The sequence below is a fragment of the Aythya ferina genome (genome assembly GCF_964211825.1).
Source record: "Aythya ferina genome assembly, chromosome: 2".
NCBI classification, from domain to species: domain Eukaryota; kingdom Metazoa; phylum Chordata; class Aves; order Anseriformes; family Anatidae; genus Aythya; species Aythya ferina.
The window spans coordinates 82,710,462-82,725,284 of NC_140297.1; positions in this window are offsets into that span (position 1 = coordinate 82,710,462).

Sequence of the window (14,823 nt, forward strand, 5' to 3'; positions counted from 1 at the left end):
ATCTGGTTATTTTACAACTCAAGAAAAAAAAAAAAAAAAAAAAAAAACACAAAAAAACACAAAAAAAAAAAAAAAAAAAAAAAAAAAAACACAAATTCTGCTTGAACATGCATCACCCCTTACATCGCAGCCTGACCATATTCTGCTGAAGAGATGGTTCAATTTACTGGCTGTATCCTCATGAGCAGCTTTCATATTCTTCAGGATTAGATGCTAGTACTAAGCGTGCACATTATTAGCATGTTTGTAGACTCCCGAGTGTTTCTGCAGTGTTAACTCCTGACATTCTTTTAAGGTTGTTGAAGGAGACTGTAAAAATGCTACATGGGTAATTATAGGTAAAGTACTTTTACACGAACTATATTACTTTTTAGGGTATTTTGGCTTCATGTGGTGATAGCTTATTTTCTGAATTTGCAGTATCTACTTTTTTTTTTTTAATTTTTATTTTTATTTTTTTTTTTCCCCACAGAGTAGAAGGGGGAAAATTGGTAATAATGGGGTGCCCAGTTTCATTAGGGAACATGATAGCCATTTCTGTCTTTGCCTTTTTTCTGTTTTTATTTAGTGCTGCCACAGGTTGAAGAGATCTGTAGAATTCAGCTCCTCTTCTTTTGGGGCTGTTTGAGTTTTAGAGCTCTAAAAGCTTGTCTCTAATGGGAATACTAAGAGAGCATGTCCAAAATGGTCGATTTATTCCCAAGTAAGGTGTTGAGCAAGTAAATTATATACTCCTTCCAGTATTACTTGATGGCCCCAGAGAGTAAGTCCTTTAAAGTAATGTGTGTTGGTGAGTAACTTAAACAACACACTTTGCAGCATCTTTCATTAGGAACAGGGAGGCACATGCTGCGTTTGGATTAGCAGCACAAACAGAGCTGCTACAGTTTATTTTTGGGCTCAGACAGTGAGAGACTGGAGGGGTTCATTTATTGCACCTGATTATTTTTTCTAGTCTGAATGTCCAAGGAGAAGTTTGTGTTCCTTTTCCCTCGTGCTCTCACTATTTAAAGGCTTGTAATAGATTTTTGTACGACCCTTCTGCAAGCAGTCCTTCTTTAGGTCAAGCCCAAGTAAGGAAGATCTTCAGCCAAATTCCTTTTGAATTGGAAAATTTAAACAACTTGAGGAAAAAGGAGTAAGACAATGGAAAGTGGAATCCAGCCTTATTTGTAACAGATGCTATTAACACATGCTTAGTTTTATAGCCTATCTTGGCACCATTTCACCTCTTTCTTGTGAAATAACTTCAGTGTAAAATATTCACTGCCAGTCCCAGGCAAATGCTCCTAAATAACATGGGCTGATAGTCTTGATGCGGTCCATTAAAAATTGGTGAAATAAAAGTTACAGATTAAGAATTATTTTATTAGGTTAAGGATTAAGGGTTATCTCTTTCGCTCCTGGGGTGGACTCGGGTGCGCAGGTAGGGAGGACAACTTTGGTTGGCACTTCTGTGCTGTGTGTTTCTGTGCGTGGATGACACCTCTGCAGTGTAATTAATGCAGTTTTGATTGAATGCAGAAAACCAGGAGGCTCTGTGTGTGGACTCAAACCCAAAGCCCAGCGTACCTATCTATTTCTAGATATGTGGTGATCTAGAAACAACATTGTGAGTCTTCATCTCAGTGGCAGGGGGTGGTCTGTACTAAAGCAGCAAAAAAAAACTCTGTCCACAGATTCTGCTTCAGCCAAGAGGAGTATGTCCCTTGCTCTTCTTGGCTCATAAGCAGAATTTTAGTGCAGAATGTCAAATCAGATAATTTATAAAGTAAAATTTGCAAAATGAGACAGTCTTCCTCACTGCTCATTACTCACTTTTTCTGATAAATTTCACTCATGTAACTAGATGGTACTTCTGCTCACAGAGGGGTTTTCCCTGCTAGCTTATCTTTTTAGATATTCAGGAGATAATTAAAATTCAAAATGTTAACGGTGCTACTTATTTTTAGAACCCGACATAAATATGGGTAGACATAGATTTGAAAATAAATTAATAGACCAGAGTGCTCTCAACCATTGTGGTAAAAAACGTTGGCAGACACCTGTTGTAACCCTCTTCTCTGCAGCCTGCCCAGGGAAGACGTCCCTCCATGTCTCTTGAGACGTTTCCACCTGCCCGTGCTGGAGAGCAGCAGCAGGTGATACCGTGGTGCAGAATGCAAGATGCTTCTCTGTGTTAACTGAAATGCTACAAAACTGAGTAAGGCAAGCCCCAGGAAATTTCTCTGTCTCACAAGGGTAAAGTCTGTGCTATGTTTTTGAAAAATCGAAAAGCTAGCAACACACTTGGGCTAAGCATGGCTAAACCTCTGAGGAAGGTGTCTATGTAGGCATGTTTTACCATTGTGCCATGAAGCAGCAGCATCCAGGTTGTCCTTTTACATAACGTTATGTTGAAAGGGAAAGTTGATTTCTAGCTCTTGCCTTGAGTGGCTCCTTGACAACACATATGGTTCCCGTTTGTAAGCAAAATACAGTTTTACTGAGCGTCCCGTCCAAACACACACTGAATCTCTTTCTGAACCTCCGTAACCTCCACTCCTTCAGAGTCCTTTGTGCCAGCACAATACATTCTGCATGTATTTTTAGCCTCCTGAGTGCCCATCTGAACTGTGCTAATCCTATCATATTTCACTCCGATCTCCTGAAGGTACTTGGCTTTTCACAGCACATCAGAGCTCCTATGTTTACTTTTACAGTGCTCCCATCCCAGATTTTGGTGGGATGTAGGCAAAAATCAACTGCTGAAGAGCAGGAGCGTGACACTGAATCTCCTCATCTGTGCCTGCAATGCCTAACATGGTAATTATGGTCTGCTTACCACTACGTTTGTAGTGTGTGTGTGTGTGTGTGTGTGTATGCACTGATCAGCTAAGGGCATCTTTCTCATGCCTTGAATTAAAATGCAATTGCAAGCCCAGAGCTGAATTCATACTGTGCCCCCTCTACAGCCATGGTGTAAGCTGAAAGAATTCAAGATGTCTTTGGTCAGAAAGAAGTAGCAAAGTGGTGTTTCATTGCCTAAGGCGATCACCAAGGACAGGGAAAGCTCCACATTTCAGGTGTGAAGACTGATGAAGTCTCGTGGCTAAGGCATGGTTAAAAACAAACTCCTCATTTCTCCTAATGGCTAATGTAGTTGACTCTCCATGCCATCTATGTGCTCTCGAGACACCTTGTTAAGGAGCTTTGCTTAAGATGTTAGGAATGGGTTCTTCTACAGGGCTCAGATGTTGTGAAGTCTCACGCAATGCTCCAACACATGGCTCAAAGGAGTGTGAGGCTGCCCCATCACCACCCTGACCTGGCTCTCTACCATGGCCTCGAATTCATCATCAATTGCATCTCAGCTTGCTGAGAAGATGGTTGCCGAAGCACAAAGGCTTGAGTAAGGAAGCGGGCAGGGACATACAGTCCAGGGCTGGAAGAGCCACGAGCAGCCCTGCTGGGGGTGGGACAAAGTGCCCCAAGGCTCCTGGCATGAGGTCAGCCTTGGTTCCTCGCCTGTAGACAAACCTGGACCCATGAAGTCCTCCTTTAGGAGGGCCATACTTCTGGATGGCTAATCTGTGGCAAGCGTTTGACACTTCAGAGAAGGCAGTATTGTACAAGCAGTACCCCCACGGCATATGGAGAACATGGTTTGCAAATCCAAAGTATCTTCCACCAGCACCCTGGGCATTTGACTCAATTTGTCTCACAGGGATGAGCATCAGAACCCGTGAAAGCTGAGGGAAACGACCCATTGGCCTCAGTAGTCCCTAAGCCACATGCCTGGTGCTTGCTGGCTTCAACAGCAGAGCTGTCCCACCAGGTATGTCACCGCAGAGGGGAGGTGACTCACCTCAGCCCCGGCCACCCACCCGGTGAGTCAGTGCCAGCAGCAGGGATGGCAGTGAGACACACAAGCCCTGAGCCTCTGCTCGACCCAGCAGACCACACCCTCCAAAGTTTCCTGCTGGTGGTGAACTCTGTCGAGTTTTATCTGTGAAATGGGCGTAAAGGGACCAAAAAAAAAAAAAAAAATCAATTTCTCATGAATGAAATATGATCTAAGCTTGAAAAGCGTTCTCAACAGTTCTGGGAGCAGTATATGGCTAAACTAACTGAAGAAGCATTGTGGTTTCTCTCTTTACAACCTCAAGGCTGGCTGACTAGCTTTTATCAAGGATAGTAACTGATAAATATTCACTGTTAAAAATGGTTCAGCCTTTCTGGGGAGCCTTTTTAGTCAGTTTGACCACTTCAGGTTGAACAGCTCACAGATTTTGGTCTAAGCACAACAGCTCCAGTCTGTTACAGAAATAAAGGAGTAGTCAAAAACATCTCCATACATGCCTCTACTTAAAGGAAAGTAAAACCAATGCAGCACCAGGGCTGTAATAATCAGACTTGCACACATTATGGTCAGCCCTGGCTGACCACGTGGTGGTAAACAGTCATCTGGAAATAGGTGTTTGAGGCTTGCTGGGAGGTGTTATCAGTATTCGTAATGTTACATTCTGCACAACAGAGTGTTTTTCCCATCAGTTGGGTCCAAGATGAAGTGTGTTTGCAAGATGGGTCTCGTTGCTTTACCAATGTTGTTCATTTTTTTGCTCGAGCTTATACAAGTATGAGTGAATCTCACTAAATGACTCCCCTTTGAAAGTGGCTGCTGGCCAATCTGCAGTCGAACATCCTTCCTGTTCTTTCATCGAGCTGCAGCGAGTGGGGAGGGGAGCAAAGCTCTGCAGGGCTGCTGGGCGATCATCTGAAGTGACTTGCCACACCGCAAAACATTAGGATTTGGGGAGCAATGCCCCAGGCATCCACTTCCTTCTGGTCTTCATCTTGTTTTTCTGTCTGTTTGTTTGTTTGTTTGTTTGTTTGTTTTTCCCACTTCCCATATCTGTGTTTTGTTTGGATTTTCATCTACTAAATTCACCAAGTTCCAGTGAAACACGATTTCTGGTCTTTTGTCAGAGTTTTGGGGCTGGTCAGTCCTTTTGGGTTTTATAGTTCTTTTGTTTTCAGTTTGGTCTGATTGCTTGAATTTTTATTGGCAAGATCATGTATTTGATCTGTTGGAGAGGGGTGCTACTTGAGGAGTATTTTGCACTGGCAAAGATCTTTCTTTTTTTTTTTTTTTTTTTTTTTTTTTCCAAATTGCACTTCCCACCAGTATATGATTTCAATTTTAACTTCAGCATTACAAAGATTTTCTCTCTGGCCAAAGAGAATGTGTTTTATGTGATCTGCTATGTAAGATAAGAAATTTTGCTGTTTTGACCCCAGGATAGAAGAGGACGTTCAGCGACACAGCGACAGTGATGCTGAGAAGAGATGGGAGCAGAGAGGGGACTCAGGCTCCTCAGACCTGTTCCCTGCTCACAGGCCAGCAGCACACACTCTTTACCTCTTATGGTTGCCCCCCCAGAGTGAAAACTCAGGGAAGCACAGCTCTAGAAAGCACAGTGACTCCCTGAGCATGAGGAGGAACAAGTGCTCCAGCCTTATGCCATCCTTCCTACATACCTGGTGGGCTCAAGGAGCAGTACTTCATTACTGCAGCCCTGCAGTATGTAATATCTGAACAAAATTGCATTTTTTTTTTCCTGTGCTGCACTGTTATGCTCTTTTCCCAGCAGCCCCGAAGACAAGGGGGAAGGGGCTGAATTATCACGGGCTCAACTTTTCTGTTGAGCTGTTGCTTCATCAGTACTTTGTGGCAGCAAGCCCATAGGGTAACATTAGAGATTGAAGAGCTGAAGAGCTACCAGAGCTACCTCCTGCAAATCTTTCCCTTGTGCAATAATAATAGTATGCAAATCTTTCATTTGCATATTATCCTAATATATGCAAAGAGCCGTAACTGCAAGTAGCAGTTTGTCACGTGCAAGAACAAAGCTTTTTGCCTGTGTGGGGTAGCTTTGGTGCTCACTATATAACCTAGCACTGCTACGCGTACTGAGGTACTGTCATCCCCATACCAGAGCCTCCCTCAATGTGTATCAATTATTTCTAGATAAAGCAACAGAGGCTTTGGTCCATGGCCTCCCATTTATGCCTGCATCTTCCTCTCTTTCTATCTTGCCCGTGGCCATGATGCATGTCAGGCTGTATTTCAGGAGCCTGTGCTTTCCCTTTCCAGTGGGGAAGGGACTTGGTGCACATCCTTGCTGCGTCCTGTCCTTCACGGCAGTGCTCCAGGCAGTAGCAATGAGGGTGAAAGAAGGATGAGGCCACAAAGAGGGGCTTTTGGGGAGGGAGGGAAAGAGGGGGGGAGAGATAAAGGGCTTGGAGTGAAGTGATGGAGATGAGTCAGAAAGTGTGGGGGAGGCCAGTCTGCCAGCAGCTCTGGGGGCAAGTGGAGGTCACTGATGTGAGAGGTCTGCAGACAGCATCCCTGCTTGGGCTGGGGGAAGGGGACCCTTTAGTGGCACCCAGTTCCTTTCTGCATCCTCCAGCCTCTCCCTAAATGCACTCAGACGAGGACCTGGCAGTCGGTAGAGCATCCTTGCTGCTACACTCTCAGAGGCATGCCTGGAGCAGGGGGCTGCTCGCAGCTCCACGATGCCAGGGGGAGGCTCACCTCCTGCAGCCAGCATCAACCAGGGCACCCCACCAGCCCCAAGGAGAAGCTGAGTGACTTTGAGTTTAGTTTAAATCTGGGTGATGGTAGGCAACAAAAAGTGTGACCGTCTCTTTTCCTGCAGCTGCCTAGAACCTTCTCAGGTGCTCCACAAGGCTCACCAGAGCCCGCATCCTTCACCGCTCAGCCTCCAGCCCAGCCACGCAGGCAGCCAAGACAACTTGGACATGGGCTCATCACCCCAAAACAAGTTCAGAGATAAGCATGGGAGGTTCTCAATTTCATGGAAGCCAGCTCAGAATAAAAGGCAGCCCCTTCATTTCAGGAAACCTCATTTTTCATTTGTAAAACACTTTCATTCAGAACAAAAAAAAAAAAAAAAAAAAAAGGAGGTGGGGGGAGGTGGAAGGGAAACAGAGTGCTACCTCTCCCTAGCCATAGCAAATACACCTGCACAGAAATTTTCAATCCTTAAAAAATGTTTTCAAAAGCATGTTTTAACGGGGGCACCAGCAAGTCCAGCAGTTGCCTGTTGCTTCCTAATTGCAGTTGCTTGTAAAGCTGTCAAATGACAGCTGCTTGGGCTGGAATATTCCAGGTTGGAGTCTGCCCCAGTACATTTTCTCTGCCTGGAAATTTTAAGTGGTTGCTGATCACTTAGCTGGAAGAAAATATGCACTTATTTTTCCCCCCGTGTTTCTAGAAATTTGGTGACCTTTTCTTCATGCCCCCAGGCTTTGGAAAAAGAACTTGAAATGTGGCAGGATTTTGGCTTGTGCATCAGGAATGTGTTGCTTGCCTGTGAAAACCCTCCATCCAAATTTTGCCAAGTAATATGCCTCTGAAGAGAAAAATAATCTCACTCACGAGCACTCACTAAATCCAGACAGATTAAAAAAAAATAAATCTTCCCTATCTTTAGTTTGGTCTCACAGCTGCACATGAGCCCCCAGAGGTCTGCACCTGAGCAAAAATTGAAGTCATTGAGGGAAATGGCCCCCCATCCCCTCACCAACTGGTGGACTGGAGATGGGAGGGTGTGAGACTGGTTTCAAGGGAGCTGAGAGAAACAAGGACACAAGAAAAAGGAGAGGGAATGAGACTCAGGAGGAGCCAAAGAGCAACGAAGGACCAAAGGCCTGGAGCACATGGGGGACTGTATGGGGACTCAATTAGGATGCCAACTTAGAGTATCTCTATGGGCTAAAGCAGGAGGCTACAGCCAAAGGGTCTGATATAACATCATCACATTTTGTTGCTTTAGTTTTCTGTCTCCCATTTCTGTCACCTTAAGGTAAGGAAACAGCCTACTCAGGTATGCAAACCCCACACAGAGAAGGCCAATGTTGTTCTTAACTCTTAAGTAAGTAGCTTTCATCATTTTATCCTCTATAATATTGCACATGAAATGCAAAATAAATAAAAAATAAAAACTAACCCAAAGCAAGTAAGAGATCTGAAACGTTTGTGATTAAAGAGACTTCCTACAAAAGTTCAAGAAGAGACGCTTTCATCAGCAGGCTTTGTAAATATGTGGGTTTGTAAGCAATGAGTGGGTTTGTAAATAGAGTTGCCTGTGTATCAAACTCAATACCCACCGTGTCAGACAGAGCCACGTTGGTGGCCAGCACCTTTGAGTCACAGCCCGTTAGGGCTTTCTAAACCCTAAGACCTGTGCCAAGAATATTCCTTACATCAGCTCTTCTTTTCTAGCTCTACTGAGACACATTTCATGTGCTGCAGTTGTATTCCTCAATTCTTTTCACCTCCTTTTGCACCCACTGAGGTATCTGCCACCGGCAGGAGACGGTGGGTAATGCCCCCAGCCCACTCAGGCCCAGTCCTTTCCCAGAATTCTGGGATTTCCCCTTTATTTCAGGTAATGGACAAAACTGCTCATAAAAACAGGTTGTTGGGGTTTTCGATTGGTTCATTTTACTTGGTGAAAGGTACGTTTTCATCATCACCAGCACCATCCTGGTCCCACCTCGCCAATGAGTAGTGCAGAAACCTTCCTCCTATGGCACTAAAAGGATACAAGGGATCTTGCTTTAATCCCCAGCTTAACTAATAGTTCTCCCGTGACCAGTAGTGAATTGCTCAACACATTCAAATGCAACTCCTAAGACAACCCTGAGCCTGCCCCACACCCTACTGCCACCACACAACCGCATGGTGCCATCCCACCAGTGGGCCAGCCAGGCCTGTGGGAAAGGCCCAGGTTGTAAGCAGGTTCTGCCAACTCTCCATGTCTATACGTGGTGTCAGCAACTACAGGGCTGGAAAAGCGTCCCACCAGCCCTTCTGCAGCTACATGCATCACCACCCACCCCCTTTCTCATCTGCCTATGAGAGTGGACAAGCAAGGAGCAAAGGCAGGGCCTGCTCCTGGAAATGCTCCATGAAGGACAGCAGCGCTTGGGCAAGGACACCGACTGCAGCTGTAAGCCCACAAGGAGGAGTTATGGAGCCTTCCCAATGGGGCTGCCTGGGACCAGCTACCCAGGCAGCTGGTTGCAGCATCCTTCAATCAAAGAGATGCAGGTCTGGTGCCTAAGGCTGCCAAAGGGTGCCATTTCCAGTACTGCTAGGCGTATGACTCCATTTGAGAAATGCCATCTACATTTTGAGCCGCTTTTTTTCTTTTTATCAAAGCCTAGATCTTTTTCGTTGTCAGCCCTTTCTGTGCGTAATTTTTTTTTAAAGGTGGTGGTGGAGGAGGGATCTATTTAGTAATGCTTCCATTCTCCTGCCACTTGCCTCACTGATGTAGACAGGAAGCTTCGGAGGACAAGAAACGTCCCTTATTACATGCTACTACACTGGGTAACCTCATTTTGGTTTGGTGTCTAGACAGCAATGTAGAGGACAATGTTAATAAAAACCGAGCGCCCAAATATTAGAAAGATCTGCTCAACAGTTTCACAGCCGCCTTCGCCAAAGGTAAAGTCAAGTCTTGGGGTTTTTGGAAGGCTGGCATTGCTCTGGTGCTTTGGAGGGATGTTTATTATTATTATTTGGGCTCCAACATGCAGATGACCTGATTTGTGTGCGCGCCCATGCTGATCATGCACCACTTCTGTTAAATGAAGTAGGAAACTGCAGAAAGAGACATGCTGCTTTTTTTCAGAAGTTGCTTGGTACCACTGGAAAAAGAAAAAATAGGTCAATTCAAGTGACCAGTATGGAAAGAGGTCCTCGCTTTCAAATTCTCCTACTCTGAGCAGAGCAGCCTAAGAAGTGTCCAAAAAGAGCATTTGCTGTTTATCTCTGCTTATAGCCATCTGGGCCAAAGATTCATGCATATGGGACTATTTTCTAGGAAAATACTTCAGGCTGCTTGAGTGATCTCTGTTTTGGCTGTTATGAATCTCTGTTTATGTTGCCATAGCTTTGTAAAAACGCCAAGACTGAAAGAGACTGGCCTCCTAGTAATATGCATTTTGAATTGCTGTCATAAGCAGAGAGCTTGATTCATCAGTTTGGGAATCGCTGAAGTAAATGCAACTCCAGCTTGCATCATCATGAGGCATATGTGGTTCCTCAAGACGTTTTGTTAATGGTTCTGGGGATCTTCTAAGTCATAGACAAACTGAAAGCAAGCATATTGCCGTCTCCAATGCCAAGATGCCTAAAGGGAAGGTCAAAGCACCTCTCTTTCCCTCACTTTAAGTGTAGGTTCTAGGTCAATCCAGTTCATGGAGGTGACCTCAAGCACCTCTCTTGAAAAGGCCTGAGACTAATCCACACCCATATTGCAAATGCTCAGCATATTCTGTGTTGTAGGAAAATAAAGCTCTTCATTTTGCAGCTTGTCTCTGTAAAAGGAAAATGAAAAGAAAAAAAAAAAAAAAAAGAAAAAAAAAAAGGAAAAAGGAAAAAAAAAAAAAAGAAGAAATAACAAAACAGGAAGGAAAACATTAATGAAAACACTGATGTTTTGTCCCTGGGGGAAAAAGAAGAGACATGGGTTTCATTTAAGATAACAACAACAACAAAACGTACCAAGAGTCTGAAGGGCAAAGGCTGCTCTTTGGAGCAGGCCCTGCAGCGGGGACTCCCCAGCCGCTGGCTCCCCGGGTCCAGCAGCTCCCCCACCCAGGGTGAGCTCACCCCGACCCCTCCCTCCCTCCCACCACTTCTGCACTGCAATTCATATGGTGACTGCTGCAGTAAGATCAGGAGCAATGGGGACTATATATAAAAAGGGCTGGAGTGAAGACGAGTGGCACCTCAATTCTGCTTCTGAGTAAGCCTTCTGTTTTTAGAAAAACAGGGTTAGGCGCACCAGCGCTGCTCCAGCCTGCCCTGCACTGCCACGCTCTTGCCACAGGCTCAGCTTTCCCTGCGGATGCTGGCAAGGAGCAGCAGCTCTGAGCCTCCAAACTGCAGGGGAGCAGGGCTCACACCTCCCCTTGCAGGTGGCCCCAGCTCATCTTTGGCCACTGGTGGCTTTTTGTTGGACAGAGGTGTCCCCCTGCCCCTGGTGGGCCACCTGCAGTGATGCACAGGAGGGTGACTGGGGAGACCGGGCTGAGGCAGCTGGTGTGGAGCAGTGGCCTTTGCCTGGGAGTGGCTGATCTTTGATGTGTTTTTGTTTGTTTTTCATTATTATTTTTTTAATATTTATTTTCTTGTTTGTTGCATGTTTTTTCCACAGGAAATTTTAATGGAAATTTTAAAGAAAATTTTCTTTTCTAGCCTCTCGTTCAAAAAAAAAATAATAAAAGAGAAAGCCCCAAACCCCCAAATGTCAGAAAACTCACTTCTTCTTCAAAACAGAGTTCTTATTGTCCAGCATCCCTGACTTATTGACAGGCAGAAGCAAAGCAGACAGACCTGTGACGGCAGTGGAAAAAGAAAAAAAAAAAAAAAAGAAAACAAGAGAGAGAAAAAAAAAAAAAAAAAAAAAAAAACATAAACACCCTCCTACATGGGATGCAGCTCAAATCCCAAGAATGCTGCTGCTGCCATGAGCGTGGCTCAGGCCACAGGGCTGCAAGGTGCCAGGGAGCGTGGGGCCACCCAGCTGCAGTGTCCCACAGCCAGCTCATTGGTTCGGGGTGGCCCTAACCCCTCGTGCTCCTCAGAAATTATAAAATAAATAAAAGTTCCACCTCCAGCATCTAACAGTGCACTTTCAATTTTGCTTCCAAGTATTGGGGTCCATTTGGTGTTTCCTGACTTGTGGCAGTCCAGCGGGATTGCAAGGACAGGGGCAAGGGGCTGTGGGGCTGCACCCTTGCGCTGCACTTCCTCCCCACAAGACAACGACTTTTTGAAAACAAAAAAATCACTGGTGTGGAGTTCCTGATGCCAACCACAGAACAGAAGGAACTGCTTTTTTATGTGAGCGAGCACGGTCAAGTAGCTGCCGCCACAGTGCGGCTGGCACGCAGCAGGTACAGCACTGTACCTGCAGGTGACACATGCCGGTCCCACCACTGCAATTCCCAGCTCATGCCAGCCCCGTTACTTCCCAAGAGTGGGAAGCAGACGAAAACCATTTCAGATTTCAGCTGCAGTTGTTGCTGGGCACTGTGGGACTGAAGTCCCAGGCCAGCTGGAGCAGTGTGTTATGGCCCCATGCATCGCATGGCCTGGCTCTGCTTTGGGCATATTCAAGGATTATGATTTGTAACACGATGAAAATAAAGTAATATTACCAAACAAGCTGGAACAGAGCAAGACAGGCAGGGGGAGGGCAGGAGGCTCCAAGTGGCGCAGCTCTGTCAGGGCTAAAAAATTTAGCTGGCTTTATCCTGAGTCACAAAGGAGCGGCTGCCACTATGGCAGGGGTGTGCTTAGGGGATAGGAAGAGGAGAGTAACCTGATGTCATTTTCCAGATTTATGCCCCTGTAATCTTTGAAATGACAGTGGCATATCTGATGTATTCATTTTATTTTTTGCTGTTATATAGCGGAGAGAAGAGATCCCTCAGAAAGCAGAGACTGACCTGCAGCAAGGTGCCCGGTACTGGTGTGGGGTGGTGGCTGCAGGACCAGCGCTGCAGGTGGGAATGCACACCCACAGCGGGTCCCTGCATCCTACAGGCACCACGTACTCATTAGTTAGTGCCTCATCAAATAAAGACAGGCCAAATTTCCATGCGGCAAAGCTCTGGCCCCCTCCCTGCACACATACTCTCAGCTCTCAGCAGATGAGGAGGGGAGGCAGCTACAGCCTCGAGTCCCCTTGTGCTGCTTCCATGGGGCCTCTGTGGTAAAAGTCTCTTTCCCTAGATGCTGGCTGAATAGTTAAGTCACTGAAACTCTGGAATTAATTATAACTTTATTTTGAGGAGAGTAACTTTATTTTAAGGCTACTTGACAAGGCGGTCAGAAGGGGATTAGCAGCCTAAAGGTGACCCAGTGGTGTGCCAACCACCACTGCCAGGGCCCTGCTCAGCTCAGTAACGAGGTGAAGCTGAATGCAGGCAGAGGCAGGGAGAGGAAGATGCTCTGCCAAGCCGTAATGGGGCTGTCAGGCACAGTGTGTCTGATTCACTTCTGGAGACCCTCCTGCCACAAAGCGGGCCTGCCATCGCCGCATGCCCTGCGCCCGCTGTCTTCCCCCTGGTGTGAGGCCCCGCTGGCACCACACGCCGCTGGGTGCTCCCAGCAGACAGCCCAGCCCGTCACCCCCCGGCACCCCATGCACAAGGGCTTTTTTTTTTTCTGTTTCACCCACAGAAGCCCGAGCCCGAGCCCCTGCAGCACAAGTGCTGCCTGCGCACAGCGGCAGCCAGGTGCTCGGCGTCGTTCCCATGGCGGCCCCTGGTCTTTTCTTGTAAAAGAACTGATTCAAGTAAGTTCTGACTCTATATTCCCACCTTTGCTTGACAAACAGAACAGGGAAATGCCATTAACACGCAAGCGTTCCTCAAACCACCTTGTTTTTGCTAGTCGTTCACTGCCAGTCACAGTGGAAACAACACCACTTCCTCCCACATGCTGTCAGTGCCTAGACTGTAGCTATTCGCTTTTAATTAAATTAGCCAGCCCATTGCTTTTCTGTTATCCTATACAAAGCCACTACGTTCTGCAAGCACCTTGCCGAAGTGACTAAATCAGACAATGAGATAATTATTTCCACCACAGAACTCACTTTGGTTAGAAATTGGCCATCACAACACAGGCGGCCCCGCTCACAAGCCTTGAGGTTCATGGGATGGCCTCTACAAGTTAAGTAACATCACAAACCCGCTCCCAGGTGACTATCTCATCTCAATTGTTTAAATCTTCACTGTCACCTGGGGGTGAAATCTCAGCCCACAAAGCCAGGCAAGTCAGGATTTCAAGCCCCTCCAGCCCTGCCCCACTCCGTCTTCTTAGCCTATAAGCATCGCATGAACACCTCTGCTCCCACTGAAATAGTACTTATTGCCGTTGTTGTTACTGCTGTTGTCAACACGACTGAGCACAGCTCACAATATTCCTCAGAGAGAAAAGAAAACCTTTGCTTTAATCGTCAGCGTGAGAAACGATAAAAGGCACTTGTGCTTTCTGTGTTTAGCTGAACACTCGCCTGCTCCCAGTGCGTTTAAAAGCAGGTCTGGGTAAGTTCCTGCAGATAGACATGCTCCAGGAGCACACAGGTGGCTTTGGGCAACCCCTGGTCATGGGTTTACTCTGGACCCACTGTAGACTTCTGTCTGCCCCTTGTCCAACATCACCAAGCATTTCCCTGTGCACAGACTGCAGTATAACCCTATAACCTTCCTCGTTGTTGCTCTTGCTAGGCAGAGGCCCTTGACTCATGCTTGCTCAAGACCCAAAATAGAGGGGCTGTGAGCTTGGAGAGTTTTTTATAGGCACCACAGTGCTGTTTGTGCTAGGCACATGCACTTCCTTGCACCCGTGTAGCTCACGGGGATGCCTTCTGCTGGGAGCAAGGCCATGGCATTGCCAGTCCAGTGAGCCGATGCTTCCCAAGAAAAGAAGTGTTGACCTGTAATTCTAGCTAGTACCCTTGTGTCATTAGCAATACAGTTAATGCTTAATTGGACTGATTGCTACTGAAAATCAGCCTTCCTGGACCATTAAACCTTTTGGGGTCTTGATGAGAGCCCATGGTGTACTGAGCAGGAATTGCTGTCTTTGCTCCAAAAATAATACTTTTTGCCTTCTCTCTCCAAACAAGGCGCTTCTGAGAGCTGGGCAGGAGCACGTGAGTAGCTGTGGGGAGATGCTTACATGAAGCCAAGGAAGCTCCACTTGACTTTGTTGAGGAACTGAGGAATTAT